The 26484-nt window shown below is 34.5% G+C and overlaps 1 long non-coding RNA gene across 1 annotated transcript in view; it reads right to left on the bottom strand.

Annotated features, from left to right (window-relative positions):
* Positions 1-26484, bottom strand: part of LOC140601463 (uncharacterized) — a 660248-nt gene that overhangs the window by 93327 nt on the left and 540437 nt on the right. Inside the window, exons 8-9 of the long non-coding RNA XR_012004462.1 lie at positions 12152-12178; positions 8417-8532 (exon numbers count right to left, since the gene is read on the bottom strand). This is a non-coding gene — a long non-coding RNA (uncharacterized lncRNA). The remainder of the gene's footprint in view (positions 1-8416; positions 8533-12151; positions 12179-26484) is intronic.

Genomic DNA, 26484 nt, shown 5'->3' with positions numbered 1-26484 from the left:
GGAGGTATATCAATCCTCTACTGTAACAGTAAGAATACTCACAAACTCAGATAACAATTAGTTTGGCTCATCTAATCTGGGCTTGGCTGGTGCCTCTGCTTCAGGATGTTTGAGTAAATAAGCAGTGGATACCTGATGCTGTCTTCACTCATGATAAACCACTGTTGTATGAAAGGCCAGTCAGCTATTTGCTAGAATAATATCATATAACAGAACACATGAAAACTCAGTGGCTTAATATATAGTTTTTTCCTTCTCACCTAGTGTTTGTGGGTCAGCTTTAGGCTATGAATTGGCTGAACTTAGTTTAAGTCTTCAGGTTGGGTTCAAAGCCATTTTACATGTCACCATATTCTCTACAAATAAGCATCATCGAGGCATGTTCTTCCTAAAGCAAATCTAGAAAAAGAGCCACACTAATGCATTCAGGCACATTTAAACTCAGTTCACATCAAGCCATTCAGGTAACTATAATCAAAGAAAATAACATGGTCAAGCCAAAGTCAATGGAGTAAAGAAGTATACTCTGTTCCAAAGATGAGGCTAAAGGAAGAGAATATTTGCTGCCCAACAATCTAGTATATTACAATAGGCACCCACATGTGTGTTGTTTAAGGTAACAACCACAATATATAATATAAAACATTTATCGATAATTTGCCAGTGCCAAACACTTGGCTAAGTAAGACAGGTGACATTTAATTTGATTCTCAAAAGACCCCTTTGAGAAAGTACTATAATTATCTTCATTTTACAGATGAGAAAACTGAGACGAAGGGGTATAGAAGTCATTTCCCAATTACATGCAGTTTTAAATGTTTGAGATAGTATTTGCATCCAGGTGGTCTCATTCTTGAACATGGTCTCACTCTTGAATATAATAACAAAACGATGATTTAGTTATCCCATGGGGCTCAACAATCATATTTTTGGAATATTTGAATTTCTTGTCTTTATTATCTGACATGTCTGCTAGATTATAGACAAACAGAGAACACATGGACTCACAGGGGACTTCTGGTGTTCAGGAAAACCACTGTACTCTCTTTAATTGGGCCTTTTGGGCTTCCTTCCATTTAGTCTGGGCTTTGGCCTCCAGTCTTTGTTCCGATAATCACCCAACTGGCTAATCTTTAAATATATGTGTCAGCTATTAATCTGCCTGGTCTCATAGCCAGTGATGATGTCCCATAAATATCATGTATGTGAGTTAGTATATGTAGTTCAATCAAGTATTTCTCAGATCTCCTAATAGTATCAACATACCCACAGTAACAGAATGATGGAGCAAGAGATCAGAAAATACAAATGTGGATCCTTCAGGTAAGCCTCCCATAACAATATCCTGAGTTGACATATTAAGCACAGTGCACAAGAGATCCTGAGCCAGTACAAGCCAGCTGGGTGACTGTCAAATGTCATGGTGAGACAATAAATAACTGTTGCTTTAAGCTGTTATATTTTGAGTAATTTATTATGCTGCATCCATCACTATCACAGTATTCCTGATATATGTGTTATTAGGCATATTCATTATGTATTCATAATACATTTTATGATTATAACTAAATTATATCTTTTTTAAAATTATATCTTATAATAATTTATTTAATAAATGGCTCTCTTGCTTGATAGCAAGCTTCATGAAGGTAGGAACTATCATTTTATCCCTCCTCACTCTTCCCCAAGACAGAGCCTATGAAAACATGACACTCATTAAATATTTAACTGTATTAATATATATTAATTAATATTTATGCTAAGCTACAGAGAGAGAAACTTCTGGTTATTTAATTAGTGCTATTTAAGTGATTGATTATTCATTATGCAAAATTAGAAAAATAGATAACCTTATGGCAGAATGATTAAAGCTTCTTGTTTAACAGTGCCTTATTGTAATGAGATAAACCAGTATACTCCTATAAATATCTGAGAAATGATACTTTCAGCAATAAATAGAAAAAGCAACAAAGTCAACTTGGAGTTTTGAGAAAGATTTATACTTAGAGTAACAAAAGTATTTAAGGAATAAGTAGTTGTCATGATGAAGTGCAAGGTATCATAAATTCTAAATTTCTAGTTTCATAATAAAGAAACCCAATAAACCTGGCATTGTCTTTTAAAGAGATCATCTAGCATTTTTCAGAGTTTCACAGTGGCATTGTGAAAGTGCTGTTTATAGTAATATTTCAGGGCATTTCTGGTCTTTCAGTCATTGACCCAACAAATTAATTTTCTAAGCATTCTCAGGTGTTCTAGTACATTTGAAAACACTGTAATGTACTTCGAAGATAAAAAGTCACTCTGAAGAATTAAACTTCTTTTGCATTAACTAGAACTAACAAGTTCTCACTAATGTTTTTTATTAATTATATTCATGACTATACAAAATTTGTAATAGTAATTTTCCTGTCAGGTTGTTGGAACATCTCTTTGAAAACATTAGATTCAATTATTATACTTTTTTCTTGTCAATATCGTCATTGCCTGACCTTTTCCAAAATCTTGCTCTATACTGCATAGGAACTTTGGCACCTGGTTAACTGTATGTCTCTCATTCTTATTCAGTCTCACCATTCCAGGTGAGTTCAAAGCCCCTTTGTCATTCACACATTCAATAAATATTTATTGCACCTTTATTTTGTGCCTTAGCAGAGGATTAAGAACTAAGAAGATCACCTCATTGATGGGGCTTCTAATGTCATGGGAGAAACTGTCCTTGAACAAGTAAATATTTTACTGCAACTCTCATAAGTATATACTACCTAGAAGAACAAAATTCTGTTACATCTATCTATCTATCTATCTATCTATCTATCTATCTATCCGGATAACCTATCCAAAAATCCTGATTAAGATAAACATGGGTATAATGAAGGTTTGTATACAAAAGAAAACTTTTTTTCTGGGAAAGCTTCTCTGAAAAAAGTCACATTCAGCCAAGGTTTCTTGACCTCAGCATTAGTGATATTTTGAAGTGCATAATTCTTTTGTGGTTGTAAGGGGCTGTCTTGTGCATTGTAAAATGTTTAGCAGCATCCCTGGCCTCTACCCATAGATGCCAACAACAGCCCTTCTCCCAGTGTGATGACCAAAACTGTCAAATGTCCTCTGGTGTAAGGCTGACAGGTTTAGTAAATAAACAAACAGGAAATCCAGTTAAATTTAAATTTCAGATAAACAACCAATTATTTTTTAGTATAAATATGTCACACAAATGTGGGACATACTTAAGCTTTATAAGTTACTTGTTGCTTATCTGACACTCAGATTTAACTGAATGTTATGAATTTTATTTGGCAACCCTACTTGAAAAGATGAAATCACTCTTAGTTGAGAATGACTGTATAAAGAGTAAAGAGTATGTTGATAAGCCTTAGGCATTCAATCTTTTTTTTTTTTTTTAGGCCTTCAATCTTTGCAGACCACTGATCTTCTAAACATTTCTGAATTTCATATTTTCGCTACTTTATCAACTCAAATTACTCTGAAGTACTCCAATTCAAAACATAAAATCTCAAGTACTCTTCTCTGATTACCACTGCCTATTCTTCAAATTCTCAGACTTCCTTAAATCTACCAATCCTGTCCTTAAGTTTTTCTGTGATTTTCAGTATTTTGAATTTTTTAGTTTATCAGCAAATTGGATCCTATAGTCAATGACTTCAACTAGTGCCCTCAAAAAGAGAAAGACACATTTACCTTCTCTAGCACCCATCATATCACATTCCTAACCTGGATTAACCCAGTTGGCCTTTGTCTTCTTTCTGAGATGAATATTGAATAATACAACCAATTGTCATTTTGCTCCTCTGTCCTATCCTCTTCAGATGGGACCCCACCTCAACTTCTAAACTTGTTTTAATAACTACTTCAAAGATTCTTCACATTCCTCCCCCCTCAACTTTCTTCCCTCAATCCTACCAGACATCTTTGCCTAATATATCACAGATTAAGTCTTTTATGGGCTGTCTCATAGTCTCATTAGGCTTTATCTTGAAATGGTCCTTTATCCATCTATTACCTTATTGTATAAGAGCTTAATTCATCTCATTTTTTTTCCTGAGGCTGATTTTCTTCACTGATCTTACTCTTTTGAATGTTTCTAAGATTTTACTCAGTGCTGAGGATTTCAAAATTCTGTCCTCATTTGGAGCTATATACTGATTATATATTTCCTCAAATGTTCCATAAGTACCTCAGAATTGGCCTAAAATTTATTCATGTGCCAGAGTTGTCTATCCTGATCATTGCTATCAAGCCACAACCTGAGTTCATCCTAATGACATCTCTTGCCCACATCTCTTACATCCAAGCAGACAGTAGACCTGAATCTACTATTTAACATATCCATTCCTGCTTCCTCTCCTTACTGCTTTTAGACCTTGTTCTGACCTCAGCAGTCTTTCACAACTCATTCCCAAAGACAACTTATCCTCCATATTCTCACCAAAGTGTGCGTGCGTATGTGTGTGTGTGTGCGTGTGCGTGTGCACACCACTGCTTGAAACTCTCGGATAAATGTCCATTACCTTCAGGATAAATAAAAACTTCATGATTTAGTCCTCTACTGTATTTCTCATCTAGTACCTTTCTCTTGTTCACCATGTTTTAGTTATAACAAATTACCAAAAACACCGCAGTTTCATATTTACCTGCTTTTGTAGGCATCAACTCTCTGCAGTAATATTCTCCCCATCCTGTTTTTTCAAGCATCACTATCCTTTACTTTTCTTCATTCTCTTAGTTAGACTTACTTACACGCCCTTTATTCAGACAGATCGTCATTGTAATAATTTCTACATTACATTTTATATTCTGTTTTCCCATTAGAATACAAGCTCCCCAAGAATGCAAGTATATTTCAATCATTTCAACTAGTGGCCAACAGTATAAGAAATATTTAATAAATATTTATTGATAAATAAATAAATCAGTAAACATCTCCATTGCTGGGTTTGGAGATGGAAGGGGCCATGTGGCAAAGAAGACTGGCAATCTCTAGGAGCTAAGAGTACCTTGGGCTGACTGGAGCAAGGAAATAGGAACATCTTACAATCACAAGAAACTAATTTCATCTACAAGAACCTGAATTTGAAAGAGAATCCTAAAATCCAGATGAGAAAATGACCTGGCTATGACTTGGTATTAGCCTTGCAGATTTTGAGCAGAGGACCCAGATAAACCTACCTGTACTTCTGACCTACAGAACTAGGAGATAATAAGTGGGTATTGTTTTCAGCTGTGAATTTTATGGTAAGTAATTTCTCACACAGCAATACAGAACTAACACAGGTTCTTTTCAAGATGGGTGTTAACTCTCCTGTAACAAGTTCTACAATGTTTCCAGAATGTGTGAATCTTTTTTTTTTCCATTATCATTGCCACAAATTATCATTCAAGAACTTATCATCTCTCATGCAATGACTAAAAACCTACAATGGCCTTTCTATTAAAAATATTTTCTCATCTTACAATGTTCTCAGATAATTACAGTTAGTCCCTCTTCTTTGGTCTCAGAACTTTTTTAACAATTTTCATATCATATCATGATAATGTATGGCACTTATAAAGATGAGCCTGTGTTCCCATTCTCATAATAATTTTTCAACACCTTGAGGTTAGAGATTATCCATTTGGCAGGGTCCCTCAACAATGTAGCTGAGTTAATATGATTAACTATATGATGCCCAGTGCCCCATATTCCACTCCATTACCTTATTCAATATGTCCATTTTGATATGATGAAAGGAAGACAGAAATTGGAATTTTGCCTTCTTAGATAGCTGAGTTATCTATTTGGTATTTTTTGATCTAGGGCAGGTCACTTGACCTTTCTGATCTTTATTTAATTTCTTCATTTTTAGTTCCAAAAAAAAAAAGAAAAAACAAACATGAGATAACTTATAGGAAATAACTGAAAAAATCAGGTTTGATACTACTTACAATAGAAGTAGCTTTTTGTTACTTTAAACCTGTAGTTTGATTTTCCAAGAAAATTAATAAAAATTTCTGGGGAAATAGGAATAAGTAGCAAAATAGGGACAAGGTACGATTGAAAGAGATTAGCAAAATGGGATAAGGTACAACTGAAAGAGATTAGCAACTATACAACAGAAATAATTTCATGAACTAGATGGATGTAGTGCTATCTGGTGACGTCTCAAGTTAAAAAGTTATGTTTAACTATAAATTAAGTAATACTTCTATCTACCACCGCTGTTAACATCACCTAGACAGCCTGCACTCAAAATATTTGCTACTGAAAAATTTGTATCCAGGTCATGAAGACATCAGCTAGTTTAGTCTACCCTTTAGCCTAAAATAAAATGTAAATCTATCAAATACAGTTGAAAGAAAAAATGCGAACATTTTTAGGTAAAATGACTAGTGGGAAGGGAGAACATACTATATGGTTATTAACAGATTTTTTAAATAAAATTAAGTGGAAATCCAGTTAAAATAGTTTCTGTTTTTGGCATAATACTACTGTTATGTTGATTTTAACATAAATACAAATGTTGAAAGAGTTTCTCTAAGCCACTCTTTACCCTAAACAACCTTCCACTTTGCTTATCAATATCATATTTATCAGTGAGTTATCAAAGAGTATAAATAATTATCATGTATTTCACAAACCTGCACTAATCTGAATGAAGAATTAAATGCCTTATGTCATTTTACTCATTTAAAAAATCCTTATAGAAAGTTGCCTTTCATTCCCCTTTTTTGAAAGCACTGAAATGTTTTTCCATTCATCTAAAAAGAATATGACAACTTCAAAGTCTATTCCAGTTTATTAACAGGGAGTTCATCTCAAAAAAAAGGCCTGCTTTTCCTCTGTTCTTTGGAGAAAAACCTCTACCTTTAAAAAACAACAGAAGAAAACTCAATCAATTTATAGAAACATTACGTGCCATCAACTTCATTGAAAATTAGAATTATCTAAAAAACCTAAGTGAAACTGCCAGATATTAATAAGACCTCTTAGGCCCAGAGCTATATAAATTCAACAGATATTTTTCTAGAAACACTTTGAAATAAATTTATAAATATAAACTTCAAAATAATCCTAGGAGGTAATGAAAAAGTTTTTACCTAAATCTGCTTTGCTTGTTGAAATAATAATACAGACTAGCAAAGTGACCTGTGTTATTTGTTATGCTCTACAGAACAAAGCATAAGAGACTTTTTATACCAATAGGAAAAAAGCCTCATAAAATTTTGGTTAATTAGTAACTTACCTAAGTCCCTAATGGTATCTAGAGTACCTAAGTCTTCAATGTTTCTGTAACACTATACTTGTCCTGTAAAAGCTATGTACCTTTGGGAAGTTCTGGGTTTGTCCCATCCCAATCCTTCACCCAGACCCTGAACTTCATTATAACCTGAGGAAAGAAAATCTGCTCCCCAAATCTTTAGGAGCCACAATGACTTCACTAAATGTTTCATAAAACAAAAAGAGATGGTTATTTTGCACACTAAATAGCAAATGATTTAATGGATACTCATCAAATATTTCTCTTCTCTCAAAAACTCTTTCTTTTTTTTTAAATTTATTTATGATAGTCACACACACACAGAGAGAGAGAGAGAGAGAGAGGCAGAGACATAGGCAGAGGGAGAAGCAGGCTCCATGCACCGGGAGCCCGATGTGGGATTTGATCCGGGATCTTCAGGATCGCACCCTGGGCCAAAGGCAGGCGCTAAACCACTGCACCACCTAGGGATCCCAAAAACTCTTTCTTTATATTTCCCATCTCCTTGACCCCATCCCAATAGTTCTTGTCCTCTGCTAGTCTCTCCCTTCTCTTTTCTGAAAGAAAAGCATCCCTTTCTTTTTAACACAGCAATTCCACCAGGTTCTCATAATCCAAGGTTCTAGAAGACTGCATGTTTCTTAGCCTCTTGCTAGAATTATCAAAGCATTCATCAAACAAATTAGGACTTCTGTCAAGGCAAGACTGAAATTCTTATAAAAATTAGATTCTTAAAAATGACCTTCCATATTGATATGTACATTTGATTTCACCACTACAGGGCATCCATAAGATCAAGCAGTGTTTTTTTTCAGTTTTAGTATATAATCCAAATAACCATAAACCATCCAGATAACGACATTCCATAAAGTTCAAATGAATTGTTTCATCGCACTGCATACAAATAAGCATGTGTCTTGGTTACAGTAAACTTATACATGTGGAAGCCTTAATGTTTTGGAGATATATGACCAAGTAAATACTTATTTTGATGACTGATAATTGAACTTTATTTCTTAGTAAAGATAAGTATCTATTCTGATTAGGACTGCAATAATTCATTTTGAAGAATAAAATAATGACAAGGTGGGCAGTTTCTTTTTAGATTCTCTTCTCACTCCTATACTGTTGTCTTTTATACTAAATTCACTACTCACCAATTTCCTCATTAACTATACTTTATACTGGGATGACAGATGAGGGAGAAGCTGTAGTCCTGGACTCAAGATTCATCCACACTTAAAAACGGGATAAGCATACAACTCAGGTCATCCTGCATGCAAATATATGTGAAATCATTTATATAAAAACATATTAATTTAAATATCACATAGACAGGAATAAATTATAAGTCCTCTTCTCTATCTTTGCTTTTTATATAGGCAACCTTACCCAAATCCATAACTTTAATAAAAGCTATATGCTAATAACTCAAATAGATATTCCTGAAACTCCAGATATTATCTCATTGTCTATCATGAAAATATCAGTGGATAGGAAGAACACAGGAAAAATAAAATGGCTGAATCAAAAGAAATATATTAGAATGGGGAAAATACGGCAGCCTGGGTGGCTCAGCGGTTTAGCGCCACCTTCAGCCCAGGGCGTGATCCTAGAGTCCCGGGATTGAGTCCCATGTCCGGCTCTCTGCCTGGAGCCTGCTTCTCCCTCTGCCTATGTCTCTGCCTCTCTCTCTCTTTATCTCTCATGAATAAATAAATAAAATCTTAAAAAAAAGAATGGGGAAAATAGGTAAAATATATATGGTTAAAGAATATTCTTGAGACAATTACTTCAGATATGATGGACTAAGAGGGACCAGATTTACTTTCTTGCCTGAATTAACCAAAAATCATGACAAAATATATAAAATGAGACACACTGAACATTAGTAAATGAAGTGCAGTGATCACAGACAGATGGTGGGAAACAAACAAGGTGAGGCTTACAAGGACATAAGCTTTCTGCTTTGAGAGAGTTTCTGGGTTCAGGAGAAGGAAGAGGTATCTATCAAACCTTATGAGTCGAAAAGACAGAGCTGAGAGTGAAAGGAGACAAATGCAGCTAGAATTTTCAGGACAGGAAATCAGAGAAGAGAGAACTGCACAAAGAAGGAATGCTGGAGATGTGTAGAAGTTCCCATCAGGTATTCAGCAGAGTGCTGACCTGCACACGGAAATGAAACTACCTGAGGTCAAGGAAAGAGCCATTTGAAAAGACTAGGGGGAAGAGTGTCTGCTTATCCCATAAAGCTGAGAACAGTGCCTACCCCTGCCAGCCAGAAGAGAAAGCTTGTTATTCGTGGAAGTTCAGGTAGAGTATTCAGAAAGGGATGAGTAAGTCATGGGATAAAAGACACAGCTTAAAGAATATAGTCCATTGTAATAGCATTGTATGGTGACAGATGGTAGCTACACTTGTGGTGAACATAGCATAATGTATAAACTTGTCAGATCACTATGTTGCACACCTGAAACTAATGGAAATTGTGTGTCAACTATACTCAAATAAAAATATTAATTAAAAAAGAGTAAATGAAGATTATTTTATTATAGAATAATACTTAATAGACATGCACAGAATGTGAGAAACTATATTATTCAGAAAGAAAGAAAATAAAGGGCTTGTTTCACGAATGTGTAGTAATAAGCAGAAATATCTTTCCTTCTGATTTTATATAAGGGAAATACTCAATTAGAGATAATATCAAAAGCATGATCCATAAAAGAACAAAATTATAGACTAGACTTCATCAAAATTTAAAATTCCTACTCTTTGAAAGAAAATGTTAAGAGAATGGAAAGACAAGCCATATACTGGGAGAAAATATTTGCAAATCATATATCTGATAAAGAACTCATGTCCAAAATATTTTCAAAAAACATTCAAAATTTAATAATAAAAAATAATAAAATAGGGCCATAAGACCTGAAGTGATACTTCTTCATGAGCAAACATGGATAACAAGCAGACAGAAAGATGTTCTATGTCACTAGGGAAATGCAAATTAAACATATAATGATGCACTGTTACCTACCTAACCAAATGGCTGAAATTTAAAAAGACAGGAACAGTGTTGTCGAGGATGTGGAGAAACTTGAACTCTGATACGTTACTAGGGGAATGAAGATGACACAATCACTTTGGGAAACAATGTAGCAGTTCTTTTTTTTTTTTTAAGATTTTATTTATTTATTCATGAGAGACACACAGAGAGAGAGGCAGAGGGAGAAGCAGGCTCCATGCAGGGAGCCCATTGTAGGACTTGATCCTGGGACCCCAGGATCACATCCTGAGCCAAAGGCAAACACTCAACCACTGGGCCACCCAGGTGTCCCTGTAGCAGTTCTTAAAATATTAAACATATACTTACCAACAGACTCAGCCATTTCACTTCTAGATATTTATCCAAGATAAATAAAAGCATCTGTTCATATAAAGACTTCAATGCAAATGTTTACAACCGATTTATTTGTAATACAAAGAATTGGAAACAAGCCAAATATTCATCAACAGGTAAATGATAAACGAATTATGGTATATCCATACCATGAAGTACTCCTTGGCAATAAAAGTGAATAAATTTTTGAAACATGACAATATGAATGAATCTCAAAATAATTATACGTTAATAGTGTATGTGACAACTATTATATTATAAAACCAGGCCAAAAATACTACATACTATTTGATTCCTTCCAGTTATATAAAATTCTGGAAAACACAAATGAATTTATAGTAACAGAAAGCAACTGGTATAGTTGCCAGAGGTTCAGGCAGTTGGAAGGGTGAGAGTGACATGAAGGAGAGATGAACAAGTAGCACACTGGCACTTTGAAGAGTTATGGATAGTTAATTATCTTCATTCTGTTGGTAGTTTCACATTTTAAATATGTGCATTTATTATAAGTCAATTATACCTTAATAAAGCAAAATAAATATGAATATATGGAGCTCGGTGAGTATTAATGCAATTGGTATATGGTGGTCTTGGTGATCTCCAAATTTTAAGCCTGTGTTTAGGACAGTGCTCTACTGCAGAGGTGTCACTTGGAGAGGTACAACAAAGACTTTTGTGAATAATCTACTAAAAGACACGGGAAATTTTTTATATTTTTAATTTTCTTAATTTTAAAATTTTCTATTTTTCTATTTCTCTGTTCTTCCCATTTGACTTTGCCTCTTCATCAAAGTCAACGCCGGTTTATTAGGGAGTAAGAGGATCTATTTTGGAAAAAAAAATCTTCCCTGTTTTGAAATATGAACATATGGAATTAGTGGAAAGGATCATTTTGTTTATTTCTAAGAAGAGAAAAAAGTCTCTTAGCTTCCTTCTTGCAGTTGGTTCTCATTATAATGCACAATCTTCCAAAGTATCTTAAACTATCTGAAATCAGTTTAATTTTTCTATGAGAATAAGTTAAGTCAATATGTTCCTCTTATTATTTCAGGAAGTTTCTAATTCATAGAAAAATGAACATTTTCTGGTCATATTCCTCTGGAATATTTTAGTTTTATTATGTTATTGTGTCATCACTTTTTTACATGATTTTCATGCAAAAAGTACTAACATTATTTGAAATAAGAAAAATAATAAATCTAAAAGAGATTGAAATAGCTGCTTGTGTTAGAGTTTTGAGATGGTAAATCTGATCTGCTCTGGGACCTTCTTCCTGGCAACAAATTCTGGCACTCTTGACTCAAAATCTGAAACTCTGCAATTTTAAACCTGATTCTGACATATCCATTGACACATTAGATATCTTAGTTTCATCAATTTATTCACTCGTGTATAGTTGTTCTTTTACTCAGAGTCAATGGATAACCCATTATACCCAAAATATTATAACAGAATCCATAAACAGTTAAAAGGTGAAAGTTCCAGTGCTTACCCTTAGGGAGTCTCAGGTCTTGTTCGCCTATATAAGACAAATGGTAAAGAAGAAAAGCAAGTATGTGAAATTACTACCCAAACGATTATATAGTTTTATAACTACATAATTATAAAAACAAAAACCTAGAAATGTAAGTAAAAAAGGACATATATGAATCATAGAGTAAACTTACGGTATAGTTACTTGTATCAGCCAGCCTTGAAGATGGCTTCCAATAATCCCCTCCCACACTTATATTAGATAAGACTGATCTATGTAAAGAATATGATATTGCAAAAATGATGAGGAGATGTCATCTGAGGCTAGGTAGAAAAAGCACATGGCTTCTGTCCTTGGAGTATCTGTCTACAGGATGTTAGATGCCATGTTGTGAATACACTTAAGTAGCCAAATGTAGTGGCCCACGTGGCGATTAATTAAGGCCTCCTACTAAAAGCCAACACCATCTTGACAAGTCACACATGAGCAAGCCATCTTGGAAATAGATTCTTTGGTACTAGATTAACCTTCAGGTGACTGCAGTTATGACCAGTATCAAAACTGCGAACTGATAGAAGACCCTGAACCAGGACTACTCAACTAAGCTACTCTCAAATTCCTAAACCACAGAACCTAATGAACATAATAAATAATAGTGCTATTTTAAGCCACTTGAGGATGATTAGCTATATAGCAATGAAGTTAGACATGGCTTGGAACCAAGAGCTGGCTCTGTTATCTGTGAGCATGGTCAAGTTACTTAACCGTGGTCTAAGCCTTATTTTACTCAAATGTGAAATAGAAGTGTTATTCAATTATGAATATTTTATTATGTCACTGTGATAAATAAATATGACAAAAAGTATTTTAAAAATAAGAATTTTGTAAAGCTTAAAATATCATGATTATCACTATTTCCTTTCTTTATATAGGAATTCAACATTTTCTAACTGATAACTCTTTTATTTCCTGATTTGATTAGGGAAGCATTGTCTATGAAGTGCTCTAAACTCCATAGAGGAAATGTGGCTAGCAGAGCAAGTCTTGGGGAAGATAACTTCATACAAGTGTGTGTCAGGTGTAATGTTAAGGGATTGATGGGGTTGTAACAAAGAACAAATAACACAACCTGTTACTATAAGAGAATTTGAAAAACCGGGAGAGAATAAACACGAGGAAAAGATCTATCCTCCTTCAATACTTTGAAGATTCTGGGGGTTATAAAATTGGCTTCTTATTGGTTCTGCAGCCACAATTCCATTTATCCAGTTTCTTACTTCCTGGTCTTCTGCTACTTATTTTCTCTTTCTTCCTCTGCACAAAGGAAGAAAGTCACATTTGACAGGAATTCCTTTATAGTTAAATGTTTCTGCACTTATCTTAATATAAAGCCTTATAATTATCTTATCTGTAAAAGTGAGTTTTGTTTTTTTAAAGTGAAGAATCATTTTGTGATTCCTCTTAGAGAAGTATTTGAGTCCTTACCATGTTTTTCTTTCTTTCTTTGAAGCATGTCTAGAGGTTCTACAATATGTATGGATTTCTTCTCTTCTGTTTCTATAGGCTTTTCTTTTCTAATCTTTGTCAGTATCTTCTAGGTCCTCATTTGCATCTAGAAATCATAGGACTAAAAATGTTGCTCAGCTATGCTCTAATTGCTATTGTCCTCTTGATTAAATGTCGTGTCAGATAACAGAATTGGCGAAACTCAATTTTTATGTATTATGTGTGGTATAAATAATCTCTGCACATACAGTTGTTATATAAATGTGAGACTACTACTTGGAAAAATGGTACCTGTTTTTGTTTGTGTAAAGAATAAAAAATGTTGTGCTTATTAACACTGTTGCTTTTTCAGTTTCTGGACCTCCATCAACTTTCTATCTCCTTTGGAATCTGTGAAGAGAATTAACTCATTAACTCATAAATATATGTCATCCCTCTGTACTCAATGGTCTACAAATTTCCAAGATTAATCTTTCATGTTTTCTTCTTGATGACCTGGAGACTATGAATTGACAAGTCAAAATTAATTTGGCTTAGAAATTGGCATTAAAAATGTCTTCTCTTTTCATCTTACTGAAGATGTACCATCCCTATGTCACAGAAAGAGGATTTCGTACAAGGAGGCAGAGAAGGAAAAACAGGAAGTTAAAGACTTTTGTATTCAGGTTGGTCTCCCTCCCCTCCCTGCCCCCTTCTTTGATACGTAACAGGCCTTGCTGTGTCTGGGAGTATAGGAGGATGTTAAATGTGCAGTCTCATTGACTGCAGAAGAGTCAGGAAGGAGGGGTTTATTTTTGCTTTGCTTTGCCCTGTGTTCATTTTTCCTGTTGCATAAGCTTCTTATCTACATTAATTTTAGCCTCCAAAGATGTTTTGCATAACGCAGAATTATAATGTAGTGTCTAAAATAGTGCTGCAAACTATAGTTTCAAATACATTAGGAAGATGAATCATTTCCTTAACATGGGCCACTGTGTTATTTGAAATGATTACTTATGAGACCGAAGCAATACATAATTAAGCAGCATGTGACAAGCAAAAAAGAAATCAAGGAAATTCAGACAATAAATGCTTCTTCAATTCTTCATAGAGGATAGGAGAAATCTGCAGCTCCTTCTCATTTCCATTTTGAAATAAAGGGGTTTTGAGTACCATAACTATGTGTTCCAGTAATGAGTAGAAAGATCTGGGCCACAGAAATGAAAAAATGGGCTGAGGCCGATTTACATCACTTTGGACTATGAATCCTCTACAAATCTATTACTGGGTATACATTATTGTGTTGAATCTATTTTTCTATTTGAGTTTTGCTTCTCTTGCGTGTGTGTGCTTACATTTTTTTTACCCCTCTTGAAACAACTTCAAAATCAGAGTTTGTGCCAACTCTGAACAGCAAGAGGAAACGGAAAAGGGGTTAGCTATCTCTAACGCATTCAGGTTTATAAGAGTCTTAGATGTTTTCTCAGGGCTTTCACTCTTAACGGCTACACCAGTACCACCATGAATACTAATGACATGTAACAGAGGGCATCAATCATGGTCCATCCGGGCAAGGGACATAACTATGTACAAACTAATGGTCCCCCTGATTTAATGAAGCCTTCTTTAAAAAAAAAAAAAAAAAAAGACCTATTTGCATTCAAATTCAGATAAACTAACAGCATGTAAAGGAGGAAAATAATAGTTGCCATCTGAGTCTCAGAAACTAGGTTGTATATTTTTTTAAGGGCAGATACTGCTGCAGAGCACCACTGCCATCTTACTTTTCTTCCTAACCTATTTATTGTACCCCACCAAAATCCTGGGCGCACAATATTTACTGAACAAAGGTTGGAAGAAACATCATAGAAGAAATAGAAAGCAAGATGCTATAAAAGCTGGACTTAATAAGATTTATATCAGAAAATATTTTTACTTCAATCTTCAAGGTTTGCTGCCAGCCTATGGAGTTCAAATTATACTCTCTCAGGCTTAAACCTCATCTTTCTGCCATCTTCTCAGACTATGCATCTAATTTCTATTCCTCTTTTCTAATGATAAGTAAGTCTCAGGAGTTGTTTTGAAACTCATTAATTTTGGGGCCAAAAGTAATATAGGATAGTATTATTGCAAAGTGAAGCAATAGATCATTATCATAAAGAGACACCATCACAGTATCTACTTCCTTGGAATAAATGCATCAGTTTACAAACCTCACTTTGTAAGAAGCTCCTAATGAACCTTGAAAAACATGTCAACAGAAATCCCAACTAACAGCAAGTTGCAACATGTTATAGCACTAAAACAGAATATGTAATTTATTCTAGCATATAGTATTTCCCATAACCTGCTCAGGCCTCTTGCTATCTATTCAAGGCCTTCCTGAAACCACACTGTCACCATTAACTTTTTCAAACTCACTGCCAATTAAAGTGATTTTCAATGAATTAACATATCCACATTTGCTATGGTAATATATCTGATCATGAATGCAAAGATTGCTCAGGCCAAAAACCATGTGTAAATTTAGTTAATAATTTTTTTTCACATACAGGTGAGTCTTTGTCTATTTTTCTGTTTTTATTCTCATCAAATACAATTTAGATTAAGAGCTTCTACAAGAAATATAAATTTAGTTGTATTCTTAAATCTACCTGAGAGAGAAGGTACAGAGAAATATGTCACACTAGTCTGATTTTGCTGCAATAATGCTCTATGACAAACAAACACAAAATCTCAGTGGCATTCAACCATGAGAACGTTTTTCCACTATGTGTGTCAGTTAAGCATGGCATTACTTTGGTCTGTGCATCTACAGAGCTTCTGGACTTTGTTCCTCTTGGTCCATGCTGGAACCAAGGCTGAAAGGGTAGAAGGTACATGGGCTGCATTCCTCCCATTACAGAGATCTGGAGCTCCAAGAGAGGCAAGCCAAAACATGTGATGTCTCTTAAGGCTTAGACCCAGTATCTAAACACTGTCCCTGATACTCATGGTCCACTGGATAAATCATTTTTGAATAAGGGAAGAGACTACAGTAGATTTAGAATATTTTTTCAGTATACTTTCAACTTTTATGCCTCCCCTTTCCATGATAAGATTATATTTTCCTAATATAAAAATTAGCACTCCATGAGGTAGGAGGAAAATTAGTAGTTTGTTTATTCTGGGAATAGTATAAAGAAAGAATTAAGGAAGAGAAGCAATCAACTGTGTCAAATGCTACTGATGAGTAAGAGGAAAAAAAAAAAAAACTGACCATCAGAAGTAAAAGACTGTAGGACATGAGGAACCTTTAAGTTTCAGTGAAGTGATGGAGTTAAAAGTTTGATTGGAATGGGTACTTAATTTTTGATGATGACAAATGTGAACAGCTAAACACCCTAACTAGAACATAATAATGTTATATAAGTAATGTTACATTTTATTTATAACATTATTATTTTATACTATTTGGTTGGATTTATACCTAACCAGAAACTACGACTTCTTGAGAATTACCCTCCACCTCAGCCCCTGAAAGTATGCCAGTTCTGGTGACAAAATTAGAGCATCTTGATATATATATATATATACATATTTTTTTCAGAGGCAGAGAGCACATACATGCATGCTAAGGGGGTGGGGGGAGAGGGAGGAGAGAAGGAGAGACTCTTAAGCAGGCTCCATGCCCAGCACAGAACCCAACATGGAGCTTGATCTCAGGACCTTAAAATCATGACTGGAGCTGAAATCAAGAGTCAACATTTAACCTACTGAGCCTCCCAAGCACCAATATATTTGTTTTTGAACTGAAAATGTCCTGACCCATTATGAAATCCTCAGATATCATCTCAGTATTACCTCCCTTGCTGAAGGGAGTCAACCAAAGTAAAATTTCCCATCCTTCATCTGTGGGGTGACTGTGAAATTGTAGACACATTACTCATAGCTTCATCCTGTTATCCACGATAGAGAAATGTAATAGGGTCCACTTAACTTTGGAAGTTGTCATTTGAAGTATGGAATCTCTGATTAAGCAATAAAGGAATGCACAAATTAATAGAATGTTTAAAATTGCCTTTGACTGAATTAATGATTAACATACCTCAGGCATGTTTGTAAACTGAAATAATTATGGCAAAAATTTTGCCAATGAATTGTAGGCCATTATCATTTCTGCAGGGGTAGGTATGTCTCTTTTCTATGCATGTGAACAAACTTTCAAAATACACAAAACTGTATTATAGTAACTTACGTTGATACCAGAGCCTCACATACTTTTGAAACTGAGGCTACATAGGCAATTGATTTGCCTTTGGACTAAATTTATTCTTAATTTTAGCTGAACTATATGTCCATTCATATTTTAAATGATATTTAGCATCTATTTAGATGACATGCTTTAGTAATTCAAATTAGCAAAAAGGGAGAATGTTAACACTTAAAAATCATATTCTCCACAAATTGCCCAATCTATGAAAAATGAATAGAGTCTGTTTGTTAAATGAAATGCTCATGGGTGCATATCTAGTAAGTGTTCTTTCTTTCTCTCTCTTTTTTTTTCCACTTGGCAAAGTCATGGAATTCAAGAGGAATGCACAAGTGGAATTTACTGTGTATGAATCCCCTACTCTTGTTACAAACATTAGTTTTTAAGTTATATGTTCGTTTCCACCATGGACTGTCCAGAGTTTTCATCAGACTTTTAAAGGGTCTATGATTTAAAAAATTAGCCAAAACTCCAACCTATGTTTCCAGCTTCTCAGAATAATGCACTGACAAAGTTAATCTGTTATTCATACAAGATCACATAATATCCTCTAGAAAAAGAATACCTGTCTATATGTTTTGGGAGATTGTTATTTGCAATTTATGTGCACTTGTTCTTTTCTAAAACATTTGTGCACCATTGTGTGGACAACATTCTTATTGGACTACTTCAAGTATAGTGACTCACAATTTGATGTGGAACTAAGAGCAGAAACAGCCCTAGATAATGATTAAAAATGAAAAATAACTGCCTTTAACTTGAACATAATTCTCTATTATGTTTTCTGAGTTCTATATATGACTTCTCAGATGAAATAAAACTAAAGGCAAATATAAAATATTTATAAGTATTTTCATTACAATTATATAAGAACCAGTCCATGAACAAAATTCAATTTCCATGTACTTACACCTCAAAATCAAATTACTCTCCTCTCATCTGTAGTTTTAAAATACTTATGGGAATTCTATTTTCATAGTTCTTTCAGATTGCCAGAATTACCAATGGCTATTAGATTTCTGGAGTATACACATTTGACTGCATGGGGGGATTTGGAACTTCCTAACACCAGACAAAAGAGAATGAAAGAAAATACAGGTTAATATCAAAGCAACTGTGTAGAACTCTAGTATATATCAGAGTGTTATCTACAATAGGAATCAAAGGGAGTTTGTCCCATGAAGCCAGAGCAACTAGTTTCTAGCAGAAGACACATGAAAAATTAGACTCATTTTTTTTTTTTACCAAGAGTACCATGGATCAAGGGTATGAAAAATTACACAAAAAATTTAATTGAGTAATTTTTGTATAATTAACAGGCTGCAATTAACAGGCTGCAACTAACAGGATCTGTGAATGAATGTCTTAGACTTAGCTATAATCACAAAAAAGGGAAAAAAAATTAAAAGTAGCTTAAACAATACAGAACTTCATTTCTTATGTAAAGTGAGTCAAAAGTATGCAGTTCAGGACTATTACAGCATTCTAGTGTTTATTAATATTAAGGATTTGGGGGCACTCTAGATCCCATTACTAGGGAAATAGTTAAGTCACATATGATGAACACACACTAAACAACACAATCCAGAAGTCAAAAGGATTTGTAGACACAATATAAGTAAATCACAGAGAAGAAACCGTGGTGAATGAAAATGCAATAGGCAGAACAAGACCTATACTATATAAAAGTAAATATATAAAAGTTAACACTACATATTTTCAAGGTTACCTACATATTCAAAGGTTTATTAAAATGCCAACCTACAAAGCAGAAAAGTTGGTGGGGAATAAAGATAAAAAGAGAAGGATTACAAGTAGATGATTGATTGATAAATAGACAAAGAGACACTTTTAAGGAAACACATTTGTAGAATCTTATGACACAGAAATATATGAGTGACATTATACTGGATGGAACTCCTTGAAAACCAACAACATTCTAAAAGAAAGGGAATGAGTCTTCCAAGGAAGATGCAAAGAAGGAAAGTGAAAAATAAAGGGAATAGAGGCTCAATTATGAAATAAACTCAGATGAACCTACTTATAATTAACTAAATCTCTCTAAGCAAGAATATCTACATGAGCTTCAAATTCTTATAAATGAATATCTAAAAACAGGGGGATTTGAAGAATTGGTCAGAACTAAGATTTCTTTTTTTTTTAAATTAAGTTTTTACTTTAATTCCAGTTAGTTAACATACAGTGTTATATTAGTTTCAGGTGTACAATATAGTGATCCAATTCTAGAAACTGAGAGCATCCTCTATATTAGTCAAGGAAATGGGAACCTCGTTCCTACAACTCCAAAGAAATTAATTCTTACAACAAGAAGAATGAGCTTGGAAGGTGATTCTTTACCAGAACTTTTAGAAAATAATTCAGGCTGATCTATACTTTTATTTCAGTCTTGTGATTCCCTGGGCGCATAGCGAGTCAAGCTCTCTGTGCTTCTGACGTACAGACTGTGAGCTAATAAATGGGTGTTATTTGAAGTCACTAAGTTTTTTTTTTTTTTTTTTGAAGTTGACAGCAACTACTTTTTATTTTAGTTTATTTTTTTAATAATAAATTTATTTTTTATTGGTGTTCAATTTGCCAACATACAGAATAACACCCAGTGCTCATCCCGTCAAGTGCCCCCCTCAGTGCCTGCCACCCAGTCACCCCCACCCCCCGCCCTCCTCCCCTTCCACCACCCCTAGTTCGTTTCCCAGAGTTAGGAGTCTTTATGTTCTGTCTCCCTTTCTGATATTTCCTACCCAATTCTTCTCCTTTCCCTTCTATTCCGTTTCACTATTATTTATATTCCCCAAATGAATGAGAACATAAAATGTTTGTCTTTCTCCGATTGACTTATTTCACTCAGCATAATACCCTCCAGTTCCATCCACGTCGAAGCAAATGAAGTCACTAAGTTTGTGATGTTTTGGTATGCAGCAATAGAGATATAACACACCATTTATATCACTGCAACCTCACTGTGGATTTTTTTCAGGCAATGTGACAATATGCATCTGTATCCCACAAGTAAAAAAGAATTATATATCAAATTATCAATTTTAACTATCATTTTGAGTACAAAGGACATGGTGGCCCAAGTCCTTTCAATGAAAAATGAACTAATGTCTTAATATAGCATTCTTATGAAAAATAATGGACACTCATGAGCTTTCGGTTATTATGAATGTAAAAGTTCCCCAAATTGCCTAAAACAAGTATTTATTCCATTTGATTTTAATAAAACTCATTATTTTGAATGATAGATGATTTTTAAAAATTAACTTGAAAGTAACTCAGAAATTATTAAACATAAGCATAAATCATTAATTCACCAAAGGCAGCACTTTTGGTAAAACAAGGTATCAGCTCCAGTACTGACTATACAAGTATACTTACATCATTTTGGAGAAAAAGCATCTAATACTTCGGCCTCAGTTTTCTGATCTCTATAAGTTTAGACTAAATCAGCTCAAAGGTCCCTATGAATTAAATTTTGATATCTATATTGGAGAAGAACTGGCTAAAAGGTAAGGTATATTGTTGTAAACAAACAAAAAAAATAGTGTAGGGATCCCTGGGTGGCGCAGCGGTTTGGCGCCTGCCTTTGGCCCAGGGCACGATCCTGGAGACCCGGAATCGAATCCCACGTCGGGCTCCCGGTGCATGGAGCCTGCTTCTCCCTCTGCCTATGTTTCTGCCTCTCTCTCTCTCTCTCTCTCTCTGTGACTATCATAAATAAATTTTAAAAAATTAAAAAAAAATAGTGTAAACATAAAACATTGTAAATAATGTAGCATACTCAAAATGTTTATTGGAGCAACTTTTCCAAAGAAAACAATATATAATAATAACTGTTTTGAGCAAATGAGATTATATATGAGCACTGTAGAAAAAAATAATACTATATACATATGTCCATATACATCTATATTTACATGGCAGATTTCAAGGGATTATTCAAGTCACTTGCATTTTCAATTTCAGGTAAAAACTATTTGGGACACAACACAGAATGTAGGGATAAAAGATGGGGAGGGGGGGAAGGAGGTAAAAAATCAAAGGATAAAAATATGACCCTGCCCTGAGAATATCTAAAATTTCCTCAAATCAGAGAAAACAAATTCAGCCAAGTGAATAAGAAGAAAAGCCCAAGAAAGTAGTAAGAAAGAAATTAGGATGAAACACTCAATGAAAAGAAAGAGAGATGTGAATATTTTTCAAGAAAGAGAATGAGACATCTGGGAAATAGGAAAAGCTTGTTGGAATATAAATAATGGTCTAGATTATCATCCTTAGGAATGGATTTGCCAGACTTCAATGGCAATGGGAACACTATTTATTATAACTCTATCTCTCCTAGGCTAACTTTCTGGAAAATTTTGACATCGACAGATTTCCTTGAGCAAATAATAATAACTACCATATATCTGTCAACTTGGTGAAAACATCCAGTCAAAAATAGTCAATATAAAAATGAAATGCTTCTAGGTGAGCTGCTAAGAAAGAGTGAATTTTGCAGAAGCATAAACCTCAATTACCAGTTATCGGCAGAGTCTGCCTATTTTGAAGCACACTCAAGCATCTGTCAAGAAATCTGACATTAACCACTATTTTTCCAATAGGAGGAAAAAAAATACCTGTCACTCTACCACTCCTCAAAATTCTGCCTCAAGGGATCCCTGGGTGGCACAGCGGTTTAGCGCCTGCCTTTGGCCCAGGGCGCGATCCTGGAGACCCGGGATCGAATCCCACGTCGGGTTCCCGGTACATGGAGCCTGCTTCTCCCTCTGCCTATGCCTCTGCCTCTCTCTCTCTCTCTCTCTCTGTGTGACTATCATAAATAAAAAATAAAAAATAGGGATCCCTGGGTGGCGCTGCGGTTTAGCGCCTGCCTTTGGCCCAGGGCGCGATCCTGGAGACCCGGGATCGAATCCCACGTCGGGCTCCCGGTGCATGGAGCTTGCTTCTCCCTCTGCCTGTGTCTCTGCCTCTCTCTCTCTCTCTCTCTCTCTGTGTGACTATCATAAATAAATAAAAAAAAATTTAAAAAAAAAAAAAATTAAAAAATAAAATTCTGCCTCAAATCTGAGACGGGCTGCCCCTTCTTGAAAATAGCATTAGCCAACTTAAACCCCAAAGAAGGGAAATGGTTGATGGACGACAGCCTCTGAACTTATCTGATGCTTCTTAGAAGAAGAGCAAAATAAAACCTTTTTTTGTGGGAAGGATTTGCTAATTTCCATCTGCCCCATAACCTGCCAAGCATTACTGGTTTAACATACAAGTAATAGCCTCCAAAAGTGTCACATGCTGTGTACATAGCTATTACACAGATCAGGGACACAGAAATTTATATAAAAAGACAATAAAGTCACATTTTCCCTACCATCTACTGCCAACATGCTTCACTCAGCATTTTCATCTTCCTCCCCAGGATTCTTCACTGCAGTAGTGTGGAGTGGGGAAGACTTTTGGTGAAAAGCATAACTCCAAAGAAAACTCACTTTACATTATTTTTTAATAATTAAACTCTTAAAAAAATTCCTATCCTTTGTCACCGTAAACAATTTCCAATTTAAAAGTAACAGTAATTAAAACTAGAAAAGAAAAAAATACAAAAAAAAAAAAAAAAGACACATAAGGGTACAGAGTGAAAAACTTGCCTTTTGAGCCTCTTCAATTCTTTATTTCTTTCTCTAGACCCAAGTGGGATATTTCCAGATTTTGCAAACATACCATATGCTCCCAATTCCTTAATATTAAAAGCTGTCTCATCTTGCTTTATTTAAGATGATATTTATAGTTCCCTCTGTTCTATATGTGAGTTGTTAAGCATTTATCCATGATCATTAACATTTATTAAAATATTTCTACCAGGTTTCATATAGCAAATTCTATTCATGAGTTATTGCTCCAAACTACTACAAGTTAAAGCTGGGAATCAGAGGTGGGAGAAGGCATAGGAGGACTCTTCAATAATTTATTTTTCCCCCTGTTTTATGTGGTTCTTCATTAAATAATAATAACACTATCTAGATTTCCAGAACATGACAATGAACACAAAAGGAAGAAAGGATACACACTAGGACTAGCTTACTGGGAGACATGGTACAGTAGAACAAGATACTTGAGAGGTACCAACTTAAGGGAAGAAGACATGGCAATTACAAAAAGTGGACACTTGCAGGCTAACTTTTTTTAAAACAAAAAAATACATCTTTTACCTTGTAATCTTTTTCTTCTACAGGTTAATATTAAAATAAAAGTATATTTCCTAGGCTCCTTGGATGGCTTAGTCAATTGAGAGTCTGACTGTAGGTTTCCACTCAAGTCTGATCTCAAGGTCATGGGATCAAGCCCCATAGTGGGCTCTATACTCAGTGGGGGCTCTGCTTGAGATTCTCTTTCTCCCTCTGCCTCTCTCCAGCACCTGCATAAATGTGCACAGGAACACGTGTGTGCTCTCTCTCTCAAAAAAGAAAAGATAAATAAATCTTTAAAATAAAATAAAAGTGCATTTCCTGAGTGGAATGATAATCCTTAGGGGAATGTCAATCCAGGAGAATTTTGAAATGTTAAGCTCTTAAGATTTGCTAAAAATATTTCATTAAGTGAATAAATATTTCTTCTATAAATAGCTGACAATTTGAGTGTAATTCATAAGGCACATAATATATGTAGTAAAATAAATATGTTTTTATTACATAAAATTTTATTACATAAAATATGTAATATTTTTTCATGTACCTATGTTCCTTTTGGTTTGCAATTATACATAACCAAGGTGACAATTTGGTTAATAAACTTGTATTGGGAGATACAACAACTATTCCACTGATGTCAAAGTTGAGACTGTTCCCTGGCCATTCTGGGCTCTTTAGATCATTGAACCAATAAATGAAAGAATGAAATAATGAGGATAACTGGTTTTGATTATTAAAGGTAAAATGGATTGTCTAAAACACTGGGAATTCTTTGAGATGCTAATTATGTCCATATCAAATGATAAAAGTTAATGCAAAAATCAATGAAAAAACGGACGGTCACTGAAGATTCAGACCCTCACAAAAAGTAAAAAAAAAATACTTTTAAATTGTCAAAACTGTAATATCTCCTTTAAAATTCTTTGGTAACGTTTTTTTGCCATATGAATGGACCAAAATCTTGTAAGACTCTGGGTCTAAACTCTGCCTTCCTAGCAAACTTCATCTCATCACATGCCTTTTACCCTCTGCAGCACAGACATTCATCTCTTTCAGTTCTTCATAGATACACCACACTTACTCCCACCATAAGGCCTTTGTCAAGATGCTTCTCCAATACAGCCATCCTCCTACTCTAGTTAATTCTTGCTAATCCTGTAGCTCTCAGTTAAGTTACATTTCCTTAGGGAAGTCCTTCTTTAATCACTTCAAGTTTATTTGTAATATTTTTTCATGTACCTATGTTCCTTTTGGTTTGCAATTATACATAACCAAGGTGACAATTTGGTTAATATCTAGGAAAATAAAGTAAGCTTAATGAGAGTCCAGACATCTGTCTTTGGTCACCAATTTGTCCACAGCATCTAGCACAAAGTCTAACATCTAGTAGGTATTTAGTAATTATTTAATAAATAAATGTTTTTTTTTATGATCAAGTGACATATAAATGCTGAGTAGCTAAGAGGTAGAATGTTCTAGTGGAATGTTAATCTAGATTCTCAAACTCACATCCACTCCTCTATAGTCAGTATTGTGTTATTGCTGGGATTAGAATCTGCCAGCTACAGTTTTCACTTGTAAACTGGTTCCCTGTCAATAGCAAGAGTAAAGGATAATTGGAAACCAGGAGGATAGAAGAAGGGACTTTCCATTCCTGTTGGCTTTCTCAGCCAATGGAATAGCCATGCATTTCTGATATGGATATAGTCAACATTACTACGTGAGAACTTATGAAATGCCTTATTCTATGCATATTCCATATAATGTTTCTCATTACTGAAGAACTTACTTTACTGCAAAAGAGGCATAAAAATGGCCATGCACAGAATCATTGGTCTTACCCTATTACCCACCATCTGGAAGGAGCTGGCCTGAGCAAACAGTAAAAAGCAGCCTGTCAGAGACTCAGTTATAGTGGTGGTTGTGAAATAAATGCCGTGAAATGTTGGGGTGCTATTATACAGAATACAGATTATGTATTAGTGACCTATAGTGCTACTTCTTCCATACTATAATACACAAGTACAGGAATCAAAAAGAAGTGAAAGTGATTCTTCTTGCTAAGAATTATTATTATTAATTATTCTTCTTACATGATGTAAGAATTCATTCAGAAAATTTTTTCCTGACAGAGAAATTTTGGGTGCTCCTAGGTTAGGGTCTTACTAATCATGCAAGAAAAACTTGTATTGGGAGATACAACAACTATTCCACTGATGTCAAAGTTGAGACTGTTCCCTGGCCATTCTGGGCTCTTTAGATCATTGAACCAATAAATGAAAGAATGAAATAATGAGGATAACTGGTTTTGATTATTAAAGGTAAAATGGATTGTCTAAAACACTGGGAATTCTTTGAGATGCTAATTATGTCCATATCAAATGATAAAAGTTAATGCAAAAATCAATGAA

This window comes from Canis lupus, chromosome 12 (genome assembly GCF_048164855.1).
Source record: "Canis lupus baileyi chromosome 12, mCanLup2.hap1, whole genome shotgun sequence".
Lineage (NCBI taxonomy): Eukaryota > Metazoa > Chordata > Mammalia > Carnivora > Canidae > Canis > Canis lupus.
Note: the sequence above shows the minus strand (reverse complement) of the source record. Positions and strands in the feature narration are given on the sequence as shown.